We start from the raw sequence: 22,333 nt of genomic DNA on the forward strand, positions 1-22,333 counted from the left end.
AACACTACTTTGATTTGACGTCTCAGCGGCCCCACTTTATGACACTTTATATAGTGACAATCTTATTTCATTAAAATTTCGAGATCAGATTGTTAATCTATATTTCTCTTTCATGAGCTTATTTGTAATGTATAACTATTATTAATCTGTTTTTTATGTGTCGTGGTATTTGAGGATAACTTAATTTTGTATGAATTTAATATTTATTTTTAACAATTATGTGTTTAATTATCTTTGTATTTTACACTTTTAAGTTTGAAACTTATGATCATAAATAATATTTAAATACTTATAAAGATATTATTTTTTTACTTCACTCATGAAAAAAGAGAGTTAAAGTTCAGCTGTCCTTCATTCACATTCATCTATAATTTAGGTATACATGGAGAATCTTTCAAATTCTTCTAGTAGCTCTTAGATGCCCAATAAATATACTGACGATGAGGATTCTAATCACAAAAAGGACCTTTATTAGCTTATGAGGATTCTATCATTTATTAAGACATATTTTTGATGAGTTAGAGTGATTTTATTGGAATTAGTGTAGATATTATCATGACTTAAACTCTTTTTATTTTTATTATTTTTATTTTTTATTTTTTATTTTTTGTTTACATTTAGAGGGATAGTTAATATCCTTTGATTTTGTATTTATTTTAGGATTTGTGATGATGGTAATCATATTAATAACAATAATGTATGCAAAAAATTTTAATGATAAGGAGTTATTCATAATTATGTAAATATGTCAGTTATATATATATATATATATATATATATATATATATATTCAAGAATTTGTTTGATAATACAAACACTTTTCAGAAAAAAAATTCTTTATATTTTAAATTAACATAATTTAGTGTAATTAAAATAAATTAACTAAATAAGTAATGTAATTTGGATAACACAATGCATGATGTTATTTTATGTATGTATTACTTGTGGGGATTTTAAATTGTTTATTTTATAATTAAATTTTTTTTAAGATATATTATATTATAGTAAGTGAGTTAATTTTTCAATTTCTCTCCAGGGGGTGACATGATCGGGACGAGAACAAAAACGTGGAAAATAAACAAGTTCTGATGAGAAATGGGAACTCAACTCCATTTTTATAAGATTAAAACTGCATCAGGAAATGAATAAACAGAAAGCATTTCCAGTCAACTAAGTTGGTTTTTTTATTTTTATTTTTTTTATTATTGATTCCGACAAAGAGAAAACAAAAACACGAAAAAAATGGCACCAACATTGAGTCACGTAGGATTTTGATATATTAATAAAAACAAGAAATATAACATACATGATGCACCGATACGATATGCGTATTGGATACGAGACGTATTCGATATGGCGATACAATTATTTTAAAATATATAGGATATGATACTTGTAAGATACATGTCGTCATATATATCAATGTTCATACAATATAACAATTGTGTACTTGTAATTTTTTATCAAAATTCATAAGCATTAAATATATAATTGCTATTTTGCAAATCCAAATTAAAAACAAAGTACATGGTTAATCTAAGCATTTAAAGGTCTAATTCCATGAAAGATATCTAAGCATTTACAAATAGAAATAATATTACCAATTTCATTCCTTTCTTAAAATTATCTATGTAGAAGATAATTTTCATTTACAGTTTATCAAAGACCAATATTTCTATGTTTCTATATTAAAAATGTTTATATATCTTATTTATTTGTAATGGATATTTCATAAATTTTCAAAAACTTGAATACTTTATCAATACATATCACCAATAAGTATCGGTGCAGTATCTAAGAGTAATGGGATTGAATAAAATTTTCATAATATTTTCAAAAGTTAAGATACTTTATTGACAAGTATCGGTGAAGTATCCAAGAGTATCGTGTCGAATACGTATCGGATACAGATACATGAAGTAAATTGAAGTATCGATGCTTTATAGTACATGGTTAATCTAAGCATTTAAAGGTCTAATTCCATGAAAGATGTCAAACCGGGAAGAGGAGAGGCTACACCTGCCCCTCTTCATCGTCCACCACCTGCTCTTGCCGGGGTAGATGTGGCGGCGGAGGTGATGGTTTCCTCTGTGCAATTAGAGCCTTGTACAATGCTCGGATGAGTATAGCGCTACTACCATCCCCATCAGGACCACGATAGTGATGAGTAGTGGCGTCAACCACTGAGGGTGCCAGTGACCGTAGTCTGGGCAGAGGAAACCCACCCTATGCTGGATTATTTTTGCATTTTTTAAATAAAGCCCTATTTCTTAGGGTTGAACTAGTCTGTCAGTTAGCTATTATTTAGGTGTGTGTAGGTGTGCATGGCCTACTTTGTAGCCATGTACGTAGATTCAGTTTTTATCTTATGCATGTAAAGGCTTATAAAAGTCATGCTCTTTCAATTGAATAAACATTAGAGTATTCCCTATTCACAAACAGTGTGTGCACAAGTTGTGCTTTGAGATTTTAACAATTGGTATTAGAGCTCCATGGGGCCTGATACAGTGTGAACTGGTGTGATGTGAGTGAAAGGAGTGAAAAGAGTGTGGGGTCTGGGAAATAGTGTGAGTGCATAAACAGAAGAAAGAAGGATGTCTGGCTTAGAGAAATTTGTTCAACCTGCCATCCCGAAATTTGATGGTCATTATGAGTTTTGGTCTATGACTATGGAAAATTTTATACGTAGCAAGGAGATGTAACTGATTTTTCAAGATGGGATACCGCTGTTAGGTACCCACCCACTGAAGCTCAAGAAAAAGTTGTAGCTGACACTACGTTGAAGGACTTGAAAGTAAAAAATTACCTGTTTCAAGCCATTGAAAGGAAGAAATATATATATATATATATATATATATATATATATATATATATATATATATATATATATATATATTCAAGAATGCGTTTGACAATACAAACACTTTTCAGAAAAAAAATTCTTCATATTTTAAATTAACATAATTTAGTGTAATTAAAATAAATTAACTAAATAAGTAATGTAATTTGGATAACACAATGAATGATGTTATTTTATGTATGTATTACTGTTTTATAATTAAATTATTTTTTTAAAGATCTTTTATGAGTTAATGTAGTGAAACTTTTCAACTTTGGGTGTACATAGCAACTTTATATATTATATTATAGTAAGAGAGTTAATGTTTCAATTTCTATCCAGGGGGTGACCTGATCGGGACGAGAACAAAAAAGTGGAAAATAAACAACTTCTGATGAGAAATGGGAACTCAACTCCATTTTTATAAGATTAAAACTACATCAGGAAATGAATAAACAAAATGAATTTCCAGTCAACTAAGTTGGTTTTTTTATTTTTATTTTTTTTTATTATTGATTCCAACAAAGAGAAAACAAAAACACGAAGAAAATGGCACCAACATTGAGTCATGTAGGATTTTGATATATTAATAAAAACAAGAAATATAACATACATGGTTAATCTAAGCATTTAAAGGTCTAATTCCATGAAAGATGTTGAACTAGGAAGAGGAGGAGGCTACACCGGCCCCTCTTCCTCGTCCACCACCTGCTCTTGCGGGGCAGATGTGGCAGCGGAGGTGGTGGTTGCCTCTGTGCAATTAGAGCCTTGTACAATGCTCGGATGAGTATAGCACTACCACCATCCCTATCAGGACCACGACGGTGATGAGTAGTGGTGTCAACCACTGAGGGCGCCAGTGACCGTAGTCTGGGCAGAGGGAACACACCTTGTGTTGGATTATTTTTGCATTTTTAAATAAAGCCCTATTTCTTAGGGTTGAACTAGTCTGTCAGTTAGCTATTGTTTAAGTGTGCGTAAGTGTGCGTGGCCTACTTTGTAGCCATGTACATAGGTGTGCGTAGGTGTGCGTGGCCTACTTTGTAGCCATGTACGTAGATTCAGTTTTTATCTTATGCATGTAAAGACTTATAAAATTCATGCTCTTTCAATTAAATAAACATCAGAGTATTCTCTATTCACAAATAGTGTGTGCACAAGTTGTGCTTTGAGTTTTTAACAATTGGTATCAGAACTCCATGGGGTCTGATACAGTGTGAACTGGTGTGATGTGAGTGAAAGGAGTGAAAAGAGTATGGGGTCTGGGAAATAGTGTGAGTGCATAAACAGAAGAAAGAAGGATGTCTGGCTCAGAGAAATTTGTTCAACCTGTCATCCTGAAATTTGATGGTCATTATGAGTTTTGGTCTATGACTATGGAAAATTTCTTACATAGCAAGGAAATGTAGCTGATTATTCAATATGGGATACCGCTGTTAGGTACCCACCCCACTGAAGCTCAAGAAAAAGTTGTAGCTGACACTACATTGAAAGACTTGAAGGTAAAAAATTACCTGTTTCAAGCCATTGACAGGAAGATATATATATATATATATATATATATATATATATATATATATATATATATATATATATATATATATATATATATATATATATATATATATATATTCAAGATGCGTTTGACAATACAAACACTTTTCAGAAAAAAATTCTTCATATTTTAAATTAGCATAATTTAGTATAATTAAAATAAATTAACTAAATAAGTAATGTAATTTGGATAACACAATGCATGATGTTATTTTATGTATGTATTACTCGTGGGGATTTTAAATTTTTTATTTTATAATTAAATTATTTTTTTAAGATCTTTTATAAGTTAATGTAGTGAAACTTTTCAACTTTGAGCGTACATAGCAACTCTATATATTATATTATAGTAAGAGAGTTAATTTTTCAATTTCTCTCCAGGGGGTGACATGATCGGGACGAGAACAAAAACGTTGAAAATAAACAAGTTCTGATGAGAAATGGGAACTCAACTCTATTTTTATAAGATTAAAATTGCATCAGGAAATGAATAAACAAAAAGCATTTTCAGTCAACTAAGTTTGTTTTTTATTTTTATTTTTTTTATTATTGATTTCGACAAAGAGAAAACAAAAACACGAAGAAAATGGCACCAATATTGAGCCACGTAGGATTTTGATATATTAATAAAAGCAAGAAATATAATATACATGGTTAATCTAAGTGTTTAAAGGTCTAATTCCATGAAAGATGTCGAATCGGGAAGAGGAGGAGGCTACACCGGCCCCTCTTCGTCGTCCACCACCTGCTCTGTCGGGGGCAGATGGGGCGGCGGAGGTGGTGGTTGCCTCTGTGCAATTAGAGCCTTGTACAATGCTCGGATGAGTATAGCGCTACCACCATCCCCACCAGGACCACGGCGGTGATGAGTAGTGACGTCAACCACTAAGGGCACCGGTGACCGTAGTTTGGGCAGAGGAAACCCACCTTGTGTTGGATTACTTTTGCATTTTTTAAATAAAGCCCTATTTCTTAGGGTTGAACTAGTCTGTCAATTAGCTATTGTTTAGGTGTGCGTAGGTGTGCGTGGCCTACTTTGTAGCCATGTACGTAAATTCAGTTTTTATTTTATGCATGTAAAGGCTTATAAAAGTCATGCTCTTTCAATTGAATAAACATTACAGTATTCTCTATTCACAAACAGTGTGTGCACAAGTTGTGCTTTGAGTTTTTAACAATTGGTATCAGAGATTCATGGGGCCTGATATAGTGTGAACTGGTGTGATGTGAGTGAAAGGAGTGAAAAGAGTGTGGGGTCTGGGAAACAGTGTGAGTGCATAAATAGAAGAAAGAAGGATGTCTGGCTCAGAGAAACTTGTTCAACCTGCCATCCCGAAATTTGATGGTCATTATGAGTTTTGGTCTATGACTATGGAAAGTTTCTTACGTAGCAAGGAGATGTGGCTGATTATTCAAGATGGAATACCGCTGTTAGGTACCCACCCAACTGAAGCTCAAGAAAAAGTTGTAGCTGACGTTACATTGAAGGACTTGAAGGTAAAAAATTGCCTGTTTCAAGCCATTGACAAGGAGTTAGACACTATTCTGGACAAGAGTACGTCCAAGAAGATTTGGCAATCCATGCAACAAAAATTCCAAGGCTCAACTAGGGTCAAGCGAGCACAACTCCAAGCCTTGAGACGTGAGTTTGAATTACTCACTATGAAAGATGCTGAAACCATTGATCAGTATCTGGGACGTACACTCAGTAGTGTCAACAAGATGAAGTCGAATGGAGAGGTGATGGACTCATGTATTGTGGTTAGCAAAATACTCATATCACTCACCCTAAAATTCAACTTTGTGGTTTGTTCAATAGAGGAATCTAATGATTTGAGTAAACTAATTCTTGATGAACTTCGTGGAAGCTTACTAGTTCATGAGCAGCGAATGCAGGACTCTCAACCCGATGAACAAGTGCTGTAAATTACTCATGATAGAAGATCAGAAACAGGTCATGGACACAGCCGAGGAGGTGGTGGTGGTGGTCGTGGTCGTGGAAGAGGTCGCGAAAGACAATCACTGAATAAAGCGCTTGTAGAGTGTTTTCGGTGTCACAAACTAGGACACTTCCAATACAAGTGCCCATGAGTGTAAAAACAAGCGCATTATGCAATATACGACGAATCATCAGGGGTAGAAGATGAAGTACTATTGGTAGCATATGAAGAAACAAATCATCAATCTGTGCAACAAGAAGATTGGTTTCTTGATTCTGGTTACAGTAACCATATGACCAGAGATAAACGGTGGTTTACCAAGATACATAAATAGGGACTGTGCAAGACAGTCAAGCTTGGTAATGACACCACTATGGCAGTAGAAGCAAAAGGGGACATTCGAGTTTGTATTAATGGATGCTCATATATCATCACAGATGTATATTATGTCCTAGAACTTAGAACCAATCTTCTAAGTTTAGGGCAACTCTAAGAGAACGGTTTGGTTGTATTGATTCAAAATGACACTTGCAAAATTTTCCATCCAGATCGTGGATTACTTCTTCATTCTAGCATGAAAGGAAATATGATGTTTTATTTTATCTAACATCCTCAATGAATCCTCGTGAATCACAATGCCTTCAAGTAAATGAATCTTCTGAATTAGAAGTATAACTTTGGCATAAAAGGTTTGCTCATCTAAACTTTCAGGGACTTTGCACACTTGCCAACAAGCATTTGGTAACCGGCCTTCCACCACTAAAGGCATCCAAAGAAACATGCACCTCATGTCTCACTAGAAAATAACATAGGGACACCATAACAAGACAAATTCCTTGGAGAGCCTTGAAGAAACTCCAACTAATTCATGCTGATGTGTGTGGTCCCATTTCACTCTCATCTCACAGCAACAAAAGGTACATTCTGAGTGTCATTGATGATTACTCTCGTAAAACATGGGTTTACTTTCTACATGCAAAATATGAAACATTTAGTGCATTCAAAATTTTCAAAGCCCGTGCAGAAAAAGAAGCCAACGCTTCCATTATCTGTCTATGAACTGATAGAGGTGGTGAATTTACCTTTGAGGAGTTTGAAAATTATTGCAATCATCAAGGGATTTCAAGACAAAAGACCACAACTTACACTCTACAACAAAACAGAGTTGTAGAAAGAAAAAACCGCACGATCTTGAATGCAGTTCAAGCAGTCTTACATGAGAAATGTGTTCCAAAATCATACTGGTCTGATGCTGTCTGGTGGTGCGTTCACGTCCAAAACTGAAGTCCATCATCGGAAATAGATCACCAAACTCTAGAAGTACTTTGGAGTGGAGTCAAACCACATGTTGGCTACTTTTGAATATTTGGTTGCATTGGTCATGTTCATATTCTAGATCAGAAGCGCAACAAATTAGATGATAAAAGTCAACCATGTATACTCTTGGGGGTAAGTGAAGAATCAAAAGCTTACAAACTATACAATCCCGCTAACAATAAAGTCATCATAAGTAGGGATGTAGTGTTTGAGGAGGACAAAAGCTGGAACTGCCATGGTAGTGCAAAGGATGATACTCAATAAGGTGAAACCCCAATCCTAGAAGAGACACTAGTAGACTCTATCCTACATGAACTTCCAGTCAGTCATGACACCAACTCAAACCCACTGATTAATTCTGATTCAGACTTAGAATCTCATCATCCTCCAACTGAAGGGAGGGCAGTAAGATAGAGGCGACCACCTGCATGGATGACCGATTATGAAACGAACCTCTCGATAACAGAAGAAGAAGAGAGTTTACTAGCCATGATGATGTGTGAATCTGAAGATCCTCTCTCATTTGAAGAAGCCCATACAAATCCAAATTAGAGAGATACAATGAATGCTGAAATTGAAGCAATAGAAAGGAATAACACTTGGGAACTCGTGGATCATCCAAAAGAGGCTACACCTATTGGTGTGAAGTGGATATTTAAGACCAAACTTAATGAAAGAGGTTTGATAGAGAAATACAAGGCCAGATTGGTTGCTAAAGGTTACGGTTAAAGATTCGAAATCAACTACACTTAGGTTTTTTGCTCCAATCGCTCGACTTGGTACCGTGTGAGTCTTACTAGCCTTGGCAGCTCAAGGAACATGTGAACTTAAAGAAGAGGTGTTTGTCCAGTAGCCTGAATGGTTTATCAAAAGGGGCAAAGAAAATCAAGTGTATCGTCTCAAGAAAGCTCTCTACGGGCTTAAACAAGCTCCACGACCTTGGTATAGCAGGATTGAAGCATATTTTGCAAACGAACACTTTGATCGGTGCTCTAGTGAACACACCTTGTTCATTAAAATGTTTGATGGTAATATTCTAATTGTTAGCTTGTATGTTGATGACATAATTTTTACTAGCAATAGTCGTCAAATGTGTGAGGACTTCAAGAGTTCAATGCAATTAGAATTTGACATGACGAATTTGGGAAGAATGAGGTACTTCTTGGGAATTGAAGTTATACAGAGTGATATGGGAATTTTCATTTGCCAAAGACGTTATGCCCATGAGTTGTTAGCTCAGTTCAATACATGACAGAATGCAACCCTGTTTGCAATCCAATTGTGCCAGGCACTGTACTATCCAAAGATGATGAAGGAACATCAGTTGATGCCACCAAATTTAAACAAGTTGTTGGCAGTCTCATGTACCTAACAGTCACTCTGCTAGACCTAATGTTCGGAGTGAGTCTAATTAGCAGGTACATGGCTACTCCAAAGGCATCACATTTGGCCGCCACAAAACGTATTCTGAGGTATGTAAAAGGTACCATTGAGTTCGGTCTTCTATACCAAAAGGGAGGAAAGACTGAAATCACAAGCTATAGTGACAATAACTATGTTGGCGATTTGGGTGACAGACGAAGCACTTCTGGAGTAGTATTCATAATAGGAGGGGTTGTATCATGGGCTTCAAAAAAGCAGTCAGTAGTTAGCTTATCAACTATAGAGGCAGAATATATAGCTGCAGCAACATGTGCTTGGCAATGCATTTGGCTTCATAGAATTTTAGAACATATTGGGATCGAAAGAAAGGAATCAATCACAATTTTATGCAATAACAACTCCACTATTCATCTGTCCAAAAATCCTGTCTTTCATGGGCGTAGTAAGCACATTGCAGTAAAATTTCACTTTCTTAGAGATCTCGTAAATAATCACATTGTTCAATTGAAATATAGCAATATTCAGGAACAGGTGGCAGATACAATGACTAAGGCAGTGAAGCTTGAACAATTTGAGAAACTTCAACAAATGCTTGGAGTAGTTGATATTACTATAGTAAGCTAGAGCTTAAATGAGGGATTGTTGGATTGTTTTTGCATTTTTTAAATAAAGCCCTATTTCTCAGGGTTGAACTAGTCTATCAGTTAGCTATTGTTTAGGTGTGCCTAAGTGTGCGTGGCCTATTTTGTAGCCATGTACGTAGGTGTGCGTAGGTGTGCGTGGCCTACTTTGTAGCCATGTACATAGATTCAATTTTTATCTTATGCATGTAAAGGCTTATAAAAGTCATGCTCTTTCAATTGAATAAACATCAAAGTATTCTCTATTCACAAACAGTGTGTGCACAAGTTGTGTTCTGAGTTTTTAACACCATGTGGGGTTGGTCAGTGATAGGAAGGTGACCCATGAAGAAGAAAGATTCAGAGAAAATGAGAAAGTGAGTGAAGAATACACATTCCCCCTTTACCTTTTTATAGAAATGACATTAGAGGGAGATGAGCATCGTTTCATGCAATTATAATAACCCCTCACCCAACTTCAAACTCCATTTATTGAACATCATGAACAAAGGAATAAAAGGGAGGAAAGACTGAAATCACAAGCTATAGTGACAGTAACTATGCTCGGGATTTGGTTGACAGACAAAGCACTTCTGGAGCAGTATTCATAATATATAGGATTGTAGACCCCTAAAATTGTCCGGGTCGGAAATAAGACTCAAAGACTCTCGAAGATCGAAGGAAAGTCAGCCGGAAGGACTCCTGGAAGACCCTAGGATGATTCTTTGTAGGTCTAGAAGTCTTAGAGTAGCTTAGAATAAGGGTGTGTGAGGATTGGAGCTCAATACGCCCTCCTAGAGGTTCAGTACGGCTGTACTAAGCCATTTGAACTACAATACGGTCATAATGAAATCAATACAGCCGTACTGTAGTTCAAAAATTCAGTACGGGCCGTATTGACTCCTTAGGCCGTACTGCGCCTCAATCCTATAAATAGGACGTCATTGGCTCGTCCTTCCACATTTTTGGAGCATTTCTCCACCTTCTTGCTGAGTATTCTTGGGTTTTTGAGCTATTCTCTGTCCTAGAAATCTCTCTGAGAGCTGATCCGACTAAGTTCTTGAGTTCACGAGCCTTTAGCTTGAGACTCGAACAAGTCGAAGGGAAATCTCTTTGATTTCCATAGTTAATATTTATTTTTAGGGAAAGGAGCGAGCGAACGTGTAGTGGGAAGGAGCGCCAAAAAGCCTCCTAACTCCTTTTTGAATATATAAAAGCCCGCTTCGAAGGTTTCTTTCCAAATCCTTTCTTTTACCGCTTTCATTTATCGCTTTTTGATTGTTGCATTGCACGTTTAAAACTTTCATCATGTAGATAGTTTACTTATAATCGTTCTAATAAATAGGGGTAGTTTAGTAATTTTACGCTATTATTTATGAAATAATCTGTCATAGGGAACCCTAAAGGGGCGTTGTGGGGTGCTAACACCTTCCCCACACGTAATCGACTCCCTTACCCAAACTCTGGTTGTAATGGCCAAAGTTGATTTGCGAAAATCAATTGTCTTATGTCTTTTTCCAATGTTTTGAGTAAAACATTGGTGGCGACTCCAAGAACCCCTTTTTGCGAAAACCACTAGTCCATGGAGGGTCCCGTTTGGGATTAATACGGATTGGTGAGAATTATTTAACAAAATTGTTAGTTCGATGAGGTCTCAGTTTGAGAATAAGTTGTTCTAACAATCCATCATTTTTTAAAACTAAAAAGAGTCCAACCATCGTCGCGAATGCCAATGTCCGTTTCGGCGGGTGGCGACAAGGATCAGGGGCTGTATCATGGGATTTGAAAAAGTAGTCAGTAGTTAGCTTATCAACTACAGAGGCAAAAAATATAGCTGCAGCAGCATGTGCCTGTCAATGCATTTGGCGTCACAGAATTTTAGAACATATTGGGATCGAAAGAAAGGAATCAATCACAATTCTATGCGATAACAACTCCACTATTCAGCTGTCCAAAAATCCTGTCTTTCATGGACGTAGTAACCACATTGCAGTAAAATTTTACTTTCTTAGAGATCTCGTAAATGATCACGTTGTTCAATTGAAATATAGCAATATTCAGGAACAGGTGGCGGATATAATGACTAAGGCAGTGAAGCTTGAACAATTTGAGAAACTTCAACAAATGCTTGGAGTAGTTGATATTACTATAGTAAGCTAGAGCTTAAAGGAGGGATTGTTGGATTGTTTTTGCATTTTTTAAATAAAGCCCTATTTCTCAGGGTTGAACTAGTCTATCAGTTAGCTATTGTTTAGGTTTGCCTAGGTGTGCGTGGCCTATTTTGTAGCCATGTACGTAGGTGTGCGTGGCCTACTTTGTAGCCATGTACGTAGATTTAATTTTTATCTTATGCATGTAAAGGCTTATAAAAGTCATGCTCTTTCAATTGAATAAACATCAAAGTATTCTCTATTCACAAACAGTGTGTGCACAAGTTGTGTTCTGAGTTTTTAACACCTTGTGGGGTTGGTTAGTGACAGGAAGGTGACCCATGAAGAAGAAAGATTCAGAGAAAATGAGAAAGTGAGTGAAGAATACACATTCCCCCTTTACCTTTTTATAGAAATGACATTAGAGGGAGATGAGCATCGTTTCATGCAATTATAATAACCCCTCACCCAACTTCAGACTCCATTTATTGAACATCATGAACAAAGGAATAAAAGGGAGGAAAGACTGAAATCACAAGCTATAGTGACAGTAACTATGCTCGGGATTTGGTTGACAGACAAAGCACTTCTGGAGCAGTATTCATAATATATAGGATCAGGGGCTGTATCATGGGATTTGAAAAAGTAGTCAGTAGTTAGCTTATCAACTACAGAGGCAGAATATATAGCTGCAGTAGCATGTGCCTGTCATTGCATTTGGCTTCACAGAATTTTAGAACATATTGGGATCAAAAGAAAGGAATCAATCACAATTCTATGCGATAACAACTCCACTATTCAGCTGTCCAAAAATCCTGTCTTTCATGGACATAGTAAGCACATTGTAGTAAAATTTCAATTTCTTAGAGATCTCGTAAATGATCACGTTGTTCAATTGAAATATTGTAATACACAGGAATAGGTGGATGATATAATGACTAACGCAGTGAAGCTTGAACAATTTGAGAAACTTTGACAAATGCTTGGAGGAATTGATATTACTACAATAAGCTAGAGCTTAAGGGAAGGATTGTTGGATTATTTTTGCATTTTTTAAATAAAGTCTTATTTCTCAGGGTTGAACTAGTCTATCAGTTAGCTATTGTTTAGGTGTACGTAGGTGTACGTGGCCTATTTTGTAGCCATGTACGTAGGTGTGCGTGGGTGTGCGTGGCCTACTTTGTAGCCATGATATCAGTGGGACATAATTTTTATCAAATACACTCATATACACACAGCAGAAACAAGAGAAACGGAAGAGGAAATTTTTCACTCAACTTACATACACTAACAACGTACAACATATGGCCTTTTATAGGCAAATGTTACAACACACAAAATAATAAAATATTATATTTAAGAAACTTAACGTATGCAAATTTGAGATGATGCAGCCTTCGTGGAATTCAATTTGAACCATGCAGCAATTATAGAATTCCAAATTTCACTTTGAAACGGTGCAGCCAATTTTGACTTTCAAGTAACGTACTATTCATCAATTTAAGAGATTGTCGGTAGCCTACAATTTTGAATTCCAAGTTACTGTAGCTTACTGTAGCTTGATTTAGTTTTCTGACATTGCCTCCCTTAAATCAAGCTTGTATCATTCCAAGCATTCTTTTTAACTTGCAGAATAACTCAACTTTTAACGGCTTCGTGAAAATACCTGCAACTTGTTCTTCAGTTGAACAATATTCAATTGTTACTTCTTTCTCAGCTACCAGTTCTCGGATTTTATGAAACCGAATATCTATGTGCTTGGATCTTCCATGAAATACTGGATTTTTGCATAATGCAATTGCTGACTTGTTATCACAAAATATCATTGTGAGAGTATTTTGCTTTTGATACATTACTTCAAGCATTCTTCTCAGCCACACAGCTTGGGTTGCACAACTTGCTGCTGCTATATATTCTGCTTCAGCAGTTGAGAGTGCCACCACTTGTTGCTTCTTTGATGACCATGATATTGTACCACTTCCAAGATTGAATGCATATCCTGACGTGCTCTTTCTTGTCTCTATATCTCCTGCCCAATCACTATCCGTATATCCAACAAGATTCACATCAATGTTTTTATCATAGAAAATTCCTTCTGTCAGAGTACCTTTGATGTATCTGAGAATTCTTTTAGCTGCCTGCCAATGAGAATCTCGAGGCTTTTCCATGAATCTACTGAGTAGTCCAACTCCATAGACAATATCTAGCCTGGTTGCAGTTAAATATCTAAGGCTTCCAATCAAACTTTTATAGAGAGTTGGATTGACTTTCTTGCCTCCAATGTCACTGGTCAGCTTCAACTTTTCTTCAACAGGTGTTGAGATTGGCTTTGAATTCTCCATCTTGAACTTCTTTAAAATATCACCTGCGAATTTCTTTTGAGAAATGAAAATTCCATCATCTCGCTGATCAACCTCGATGCCTAAAAAATAGGACATTAGGCCCAGATCCGTCATTTCAAAACATTTAGCCATAGCCTCCCTGAATTTTGCAAACATCTTTGGATTATTTCTAGTAAAAATTAGATCATCAACATAGAGGCACACAATAAGGATATTGTCAAGATCAACAGATTTGATATACAAAGTGTGTTCAAACGGGCATTTCTGAAAACCATTATTCACAAAGTAAGAATCAATCTTCTTATACCACGCCCTGGGTGCCTGTTTCAGACCATACAATGCCTTCTTCAATCTATAGACTTTATCTTCTTTTCCTTTAACTTCATATCCTGTAGGCTGCTCAACATATACTTCTTCTTCCAAAGTGCCATTCAGAAAAGCAGATTTAACATCCATTTGATGAATTTTCCAATTATTTTGAGCTAATAGAGAGATAAGCATACGAATTGTATCTAATCTCGCTACAGGAGCAAATACCTCAAAATAATCAATACCTGGCTTTTGTTTGTACCCTTTTACTACCAACCTTGCTTTAAGGCGATCAATTTCTCCACTGGACTTGTACTTAGTTTTGTACACCCACTTTACTCCAATTGGCTTTTTGTCTGCTGGTAAGTCTGTCAGCTCCCATGTTTGATTCTTCTCAATGGCATGAATTTCTTCATCCATTGCTTTTCTCCAATATTGATTATTTGAAGCTTCTTCAAAAGTTACAGGCTCACAATCTGCAAATAAGGCAAAATTGATAATTTCTTCATCAGATGGGTCATTATCATTACCCACAACATAATCCTCCAATCTGGCTGGTAATCTCCTTTGCCTTTGTGGTCTGCTTGATGTTTCTGGTTCATCAGGTGTTGGATTTACATGTCCATTCTCCTCTTCATAGTTTTCTGGATTTATTACAGGCTCCTTTTGTGCTTTGAAAGACCAATCCCACATTCCTTCTTCATCAAAGGTCACATCTCTGCTGATGATAACCTTCTTTGTCACTGGATTGTAAAGCTTATACGCCTTTGAGTTGGTGCTGTAACTAATAAAGATGCACTTCTCTCCTTTGTCATCTAGCTTCTTTCTGAGTTGATCTGGTACATGAGCATATGCTATACACCCAAAAATTTTGAGATGCCGGATTGAGGGCTTCCTTCCACTCCAAGCTTCTTCTGGTGTTTTATCACAAACACTCTTTGTTGGACACCTGTTCAAAATATACACAGCAGTAGAAACTGCTTCTGCCCAGAATTCTCTAGGCATTTGTTTTGCCTTTAGCATGCATCTCACCATATCCATGATTGTTCTGTTCTTCCTTTCTGCTACTCTATTTTGTTGAGGAGTGTATCTAGTTGTCATTTGATGCTGAATTCCATGGTGGTCAAAGAAATTTGCACAGGCAAGATATTCTTGGCCTCTATCTGTCCTTAATGCTTTAATCTTACAACCACTTTGTTTCTCCACAAATGCCTTAAATGACTTAAAGGCATCACAAGCTTCTGATTTCTGTTTCAAAAAATACACCCAAGCTTTTCTGCTAAAGTCATCAATAAAAGTAATGAAATACCTGCTACCGCCATGTGTTGGTATTTCAACCATGCATAAATCTGAATGAACTATCTCTAATAGCTTCTTTGCCCTCCAAGATACTCCGGTTGGGAATGATTCTCTATGCTTCTTTCCAATCTCACACGTCTCACAAACTCCATTAGGAATATTCACAATAGGCAAGCCAGAAACATATTCTTTTTTTGACAAATAATTTAATCCAGAGAAGTGAAAGTGTCCAAAGCGCATATGCCACAACCAATCATCATTGGGAATAATAGAACTCAAACAAGAAAACTTTTCATGACAAATCTTCAAAGGAAATAAGCGATTCGGGGTCATTTTTACTTTAGCTATAAATCTTCCACTTTTGTCTATCAACGTGCAGTATCCATGATGAATCTGCATGTTGTAACCTTTCTCTGATAGTTGTCCCATACTCAACAGGTTATGATGAAGACCAGGAGCATAGAAAACATCAGAGATGAAATTTTGAGAACCATCCTTCAATTTAATTGCAACTCGACCTTTTCCCAAAATCGGAATGTTAGAATTATTTCCGAATTTCACAGTAGATTTTACCGTTTCATCTAGTGAGAAAAATAACTCCTTTTTCCCACACATGTGGTTGCTGCAGCCAGTATCTAGGTACCAAATATCTCCATCGCCTGAAAAATTATTTGCTACTAGAAGTAAGGTTTGTGGACTATCAGAACTCTTACCAGTATGCTTATATTGATTTTCTGCTATATTTGCTTGTTGTTTGAATCTACAATCTGCAGCTCTGTGCCCGAATTTTCCACAGTGGTAGCAATTGAAATTTGTCCTCTCCTGGTTAGTGAAGCTGCCTCTTCCTCTTCCACGGTTGGAAGATCTGAAATTGTGTCCACCTCTTCCTTGATTAAGTGGCCTGAAATTGTTGTCTCTCCATTGTTGATTAAAATTACAACGACCTCTTCCTCTGAAACTACCACGGCCTCTTCCTTTTATATTTCCTCCTTCACGATCTCTACTGTCTTCACTTCGGCTGGGTTCTGCTATGTTGGTAAAATTCACCTGGCTTTTCAATGCTTCTTCATTTATTTTCTCAGTTTTCTCCAAGATTCTGCTCACATGGCTTTCAATGCTACCTTGCAATTCTGCAACTGTCATGATTTCTATGTCGTGGGACTCAATTATTGTAGTCACCACATGATCAAACTTCATCGGCATGGTGCGTAGAATTTTCTCCACCACCTTGCTTTCAGGAATATCTTCTCCATATACTCTCATTTTGTTGACGAGATCTGTAACTCGTGAAAAATATTGTTCCACGGATTCAGAATTCGACATTTCATATTTTTCATATTCCCGTCGCAAAGATTGCAACTTGGATTTTTGAGCTTTCTCTACTCCTTTGTATGATAGCTTCAAAATATCCCACGCTTCTTTGGCTATTTTGGCATTTGCTATTTTGCCAAAAATTGAATAATCTACACCTTGGTGAATTTGTGATAGCGCCAACTGGTCCTTCCTTTTAGTTGCATCATCTGCTCCTTGTTGTAAGCCTGGTTCAATAAAGCTCCAAATATTATGAGCTTTCAAATGGGTGGACATCAATAATGCCCAATAATTGTAATCCAGTTTTCCATCTAATTTGGGACCGGACCAAACAATATTGTAGTTGGTGGCCATATCTCTTTCTCAAATAGACTCTGAAAATTTTGATAAAGTGAGAACTCTCTTGTTCCTCACACAAATATTTTTTTTTCTCACACTATCACTGGACTCTCTGGCTCTGATACCAATTTGATATCAGTGGGACATAATTTTTATCATATACACACAGCAGAAACAAGAGAAACGGAAGAGGAAATTTTTCACTCAACTTACATACACTAACAACGTACAACATATGGCCTTTTATAGGCAAATGTTACAACACACAAAATAATAAAATATTATATTTAAGAAACTTAACGTATGCAAATTTGAGATGATGCAGCCTTCGTGGAATTCAATTTGAACCATGCAGCAATTATAGAATTCCAAATTTCACTTTGAAACGGTGCAGCCAATTTTGACTTTCAAGTAACATACTATTCATCAATTTAAGAGATTGTCGGTAGCCTACAATTTTGAATTCCAAGTTACTGTAGCTTACTGTAGCTTGATTTAGTTTTCTGACAAGCCATGTATGTAGATTCAATTTTTATCTTATGGATGTAAAGGCTTATAAAAGTCGTGCTCTTTCAATTGAATGAACATCAGAGTATTCGCTATTCAAAAACAGTGTGTGCACAAGTTGTGCTCTTAATTTTATCACCTTGTGGGTTTGGTCAGTGACTGGAGGGTGACCCATGAAGAAGAAAGATTCAGAGAAAATGAGAAAGTGAGTGAAGAATACATATTCCCCTTTTCCCTTTTTATAGAAATGACATTAAAGGGAGATGAGCATCATTTCCTACAATTATAATAACCCCTCACCCAACTTCAGACTCCATTTATTGAACATCATGAACAAAGGAATAAAAGGGAGGAAAGACTAAAATCACAAGCTATAGTGACAGTAACTATGCTCGGGATTTGGTTGACAGACAAAGCACTTCTGGAGCAGTATTCATAATATATAGGATCAGGGGCTGTATCATGGGATTTGAAAAAGTAGTCAGTAGTTAGCTTATCAACTACAGAGGCAGAATATATAGCTGTAGCAGCATGTGCCTGTCAATGCATTTGGCTTCACAGAATTTTAGAACATATTGGGATCGAAAGAAAGGAATCAATCACAATTCTATGCGATAACAACTGCACTATTCAGCTGTCCAAAAATCCTGTCTTTCATGGACGTAGTAAGCACATTGTAGTAAAATTTCACTTTCTTAGAGATCTCGTAAATGATCACGTTGTTCAATTGAAATATTGTAATACACAGGAACAGGTGGATGATATAATGACTAACGCAGTGAAGCTTGAAAAATTTGAGAAACTTCAACAAATGCTTGGAGGAATTGATATTACTACAATAAGCTAGAGCTTAAGGGAAGGATTGTTGGATTATTTTTGCATTTTTTAAATAAAGTCTTATTTCTCAGGGTTGAACTAGTCTATCAGTTAGCTATTGTTTAGGTGTGCGTAGGTGTGCGTGGCCTATTTTGTAGCCATGTACGTAGGTGTGCGTGGGTGTGTGTGGCCTACTTTGTAGCCATGTACGTAGATTCAATTTTTATCTTATGGATGTAAAGGCTTATAAAAGTCGTGCTCTTTCAATTGAATAAACATCAGAGTATTCTCTATTCACAAACAGTGTGTGCACAAGTTGTGCTCTTAATTTTATCACCTTGTGGGTTTGGTCAGTGACTGGAGGGTGACCCATGAAGAAGAAAGATTCAGAGAAAATGAGAAAGTGAGTGAAGAATACATATTCCCTTTTTCCCTTTTTATAGAAATGACATTAGAGGGAGATGAGCATCGTTTCCTACAATTATAATAACCCTCACCCAACTTCAGACTCCATTTATTGAACATCGAGAACAAAGGAACAAAAGGCCACAATCATACACCTCTTTCCTAAATTAAACATATTAAGTCAAAAGTGAAATGCATTTCTTAACGAAAATTAGTAACTATTTTTAATAGTGGATACTCTTTGTTAGATTTTTAGTAATTTTTTTGTTATTTTAAAATTTTAAGATAACATTAATTACCATGTTATCCATTACAACCTTATGTAATGACCCGTTATGAATTTTACGCTTAACAGTTAAGCTATTAGTTGAAAAAAATAACTAATAAATGATAAGTATATACATACAAATAAGTAATTTTTTTAAAGTATTTTTAGTAGCAGATTCAATCTAGTTTTTTTCTTCTTCTTTTTTCTCCTTTTCCTAATTTTTTTTAGTTTAATTTTTTGATAAGTATTTTTTTTTTGTAATAAGTATTGAACTGCACTTTGTTAGTTATTGGCTTTTAGCAATAATTATTTAAGGCTACTTTGAGGTGAAATGTTGAGACACTCTAGAAGTTAAGGAACTCTTGAGAAGTTCTTAGGTGTTTAGAGAGTTTCTCTAGATTGATGTCCAATTTGATCTTAAGGGGAGAAGTATGTAAGGTTTATAAGAATTATGTCTCATGAATTTATATTCTTCAGAATGTTAGAGAGTTTTAGAGAGACGAGCTTTTGGAGATTTTGACCTTTCTTCATCTTCTAATAGATATCTTGAGCTCATAAGATTGTTGTTGGTGTGTTGATCCAAAGCTTCTAGTTGAGGATCTAGGTTGCGGGTTGGTGAGAAGCTTCTCAAAGCTCCTTTTTCCTTCTCTTTCCTCTCCTACTTTCTCATTTGGCTTAGAGTCGAGATAAGGAAAGTTAGAACCCATATTGGTATTGGAGTTTGAGTTGCATTTGACTCTATGATGTTAAATACATGATGGTGTGAATGAATCTAAGATGGAATGATTGTTTTTTTGTGTTTGGGCATATGAGTATGGAATTGATGGTTTGATCTTATCTGTTGTTGTATGTTGAAATTATGGTGTTAAATGAATTCAAGATGATGTATACTTGTTGGTCAGAGTTTTGCATGCTTGGTTTACTGAATTTTAGGTGAAAGAGAGGCAATTTTGTGAGTCTACAAGTGCATAATTCATCATTACACTATGCGTGCCTTCAACACAAGGCTTATGTTCTACTCACGCTAAGTGTAGAATTGGTGACATTGGGCATGAGGAGAGAGAACTGTTTCAGGTTGAATGGCATCATGCATGGTTTGAATGGTGTCAGACGTGAGGTGAGAGAATTGCCTCTACCTAGACTGGCATTGGCGCCAAAGGAGGAGCATCAGATGTGAGGAGAGAGAATCATCTTAGGTTAGAGCAATAAGGTCGAGTGTGGGATTTTGCCATGCTAGACATGAGATCCCAAGGATTCCCTACCTCAGCCACACTAAGCACGAGTTGTGTGACATTAGGTGTGGGTGAAACAATGATTCTTTTGCTTTAATGGCACTGGGCGCAAAGTAAGTTGCACCAAGCACGAGTTGTTTTGCTTATATTTGTTGCTAAGTGAGTTGTATGGTGAACACAAATATAATTGTTGGCTCTATTGCATGTTGTGTGTTGAATGATGATGAAAGTTATGTATGTATTAATTTGGGATAATATATGTAGATGTTGTATGATTGAAACTATTGTTAAGCATTGGTATGTTATATATACTTGTATGATGATGTTGGATCTCTATATTCATTAACTTAAGATAATGCATATAAATGATGATGTGTTAAGATGTTGATACTAAGAATGTTATAGACAGTATCTTAAGTTTTAGGAATGCTCATGGATCAACAGGTTATTACAACATTATTAATCACCATTTCCTTTCTAGTAATTTTGATTTATTTTTAATGTTAATTTCTATTTCTTCCCCAAACTTAATCTTTTCACTTTTTAATTTTAATTTCTTTTCTAAACTCTTACATTTTATATTCCTATAAAATTTCTCTCTGTCTCTCTACTTTATTTTAAATTGAAAATCAATGAATTACAAGTTTGAATAAAAAAATAACACAGTTTTAGATGATTTTGAATCCAATTAAAAATCCATTTCTATTTAATTCTCAAAATCAAGTTTCATCAAAAAATAATATATAAATAATAATATTAATTAATTAATTAATTATTTGATCTAGTTTATTATAGAAAAAAATTATGTGACTATGAGATTCTTATTTCACCAAAGGATATGTGAAGTGAGAAAAAAACAGTGGAGTCAATTTTAATTTTCACAATTTTCATTCAAATATATATATCATTTATTTGTTTGAATTTAATTCATTTTTATTCCATTTTAAAAAGTAATATAAAAATTTGTAAAGAAACTCTAATTTTACTCGGTAAATAAGGGCTAGTCATCTTTATGATCAATATGTAGTGTTTTAATATCTTTTGACTCCCAAATTAAAGGTTTTTCAATATTTTTCTTGAAATAAATCTCAGTTACAATTTTGCGTTTGTAATTCATCAATTTTATTATTATTTTTTTGTTCATTTTCCCCATTATGGTTTTGGAAACCTATTATGATGGACTCTAGGCCTTAAAAATAGAAAGTAAGTAATTGTTTTCCTAAATTAAAACATTAGTACAAAAGTTAGTTTTAAGATCGGAGTTTTAAGATCGGTTATTAGATAACCGATCTTAAAAGAAATGTGGTGGCAATTTTGTAAATAAGATTACAACTTTTAAGATCGGTCACATTTTAACCGATCTTAAAAGTGACACGGTGGCATTTTTGTAAATAAAGTTATAACTTTTAAGATCGGTCACATTTTAACCGATCTTAAAAGTGACACGATGACATTTTTGTAAATAAAGTTACAACTTTTAAGATCGGTCATATTTTAGCCGATCTTAAAAATGACATAGTGACATTTTTGTAAATAAAGTTACAACTTTTAAGATCGGTCATACTTTAGCCGATCTTAAAAGTGACACAATGTCATTTTTGTAAATGAAGTTACAACTTTTAAGATCGGTAATATTTTAGCCGATCTTAAAAGTGACACAATGTCATTTTTGTAAATAAAGTTACAACTTTTAAGATCGGTC

At 35.3% G+C, this 22,333-nt stretch overlaps 1 long non-coding RNA gene across 1 annotated transcript; it reads left to right on the top strand.

The window, feature by feature from the left end:
* Nucleotides 1-2,364: 2,364 nt before the first annotated feature.
* On the top strand, nucleotides 2,365-10,990 carry LOC145951834 (uncharacterized). The gene is made up of 3 exons (XR_014429772.1): nucleotides 2,365-2,733; nucleotides 3,182-4,341; nucleotides 4,775-10,990. It is a non-coding gene; the product is annotated as an uncharacterized LOC145951834 (long non-coding RNA).
* The last annotated feature ends 11,343 nt before the right edge of the window (nucleotides 10,991-22,333 follow it).

This window comes from Cajanus cajan, chromosome 9 (genome assembly GCF_000230855.2).
Source record: "Cajanus cajan strain Asha chromosome 9, NIPB_CcT2T_4, whole genome shotgun sequence".
Classification (NCBI taxonomy): Eukaryota; Viridiplantae; Streptophyta; class Magnoliopsida; order Fabales; family Fabaceae; genus Cajanus; species Cajanus cajan.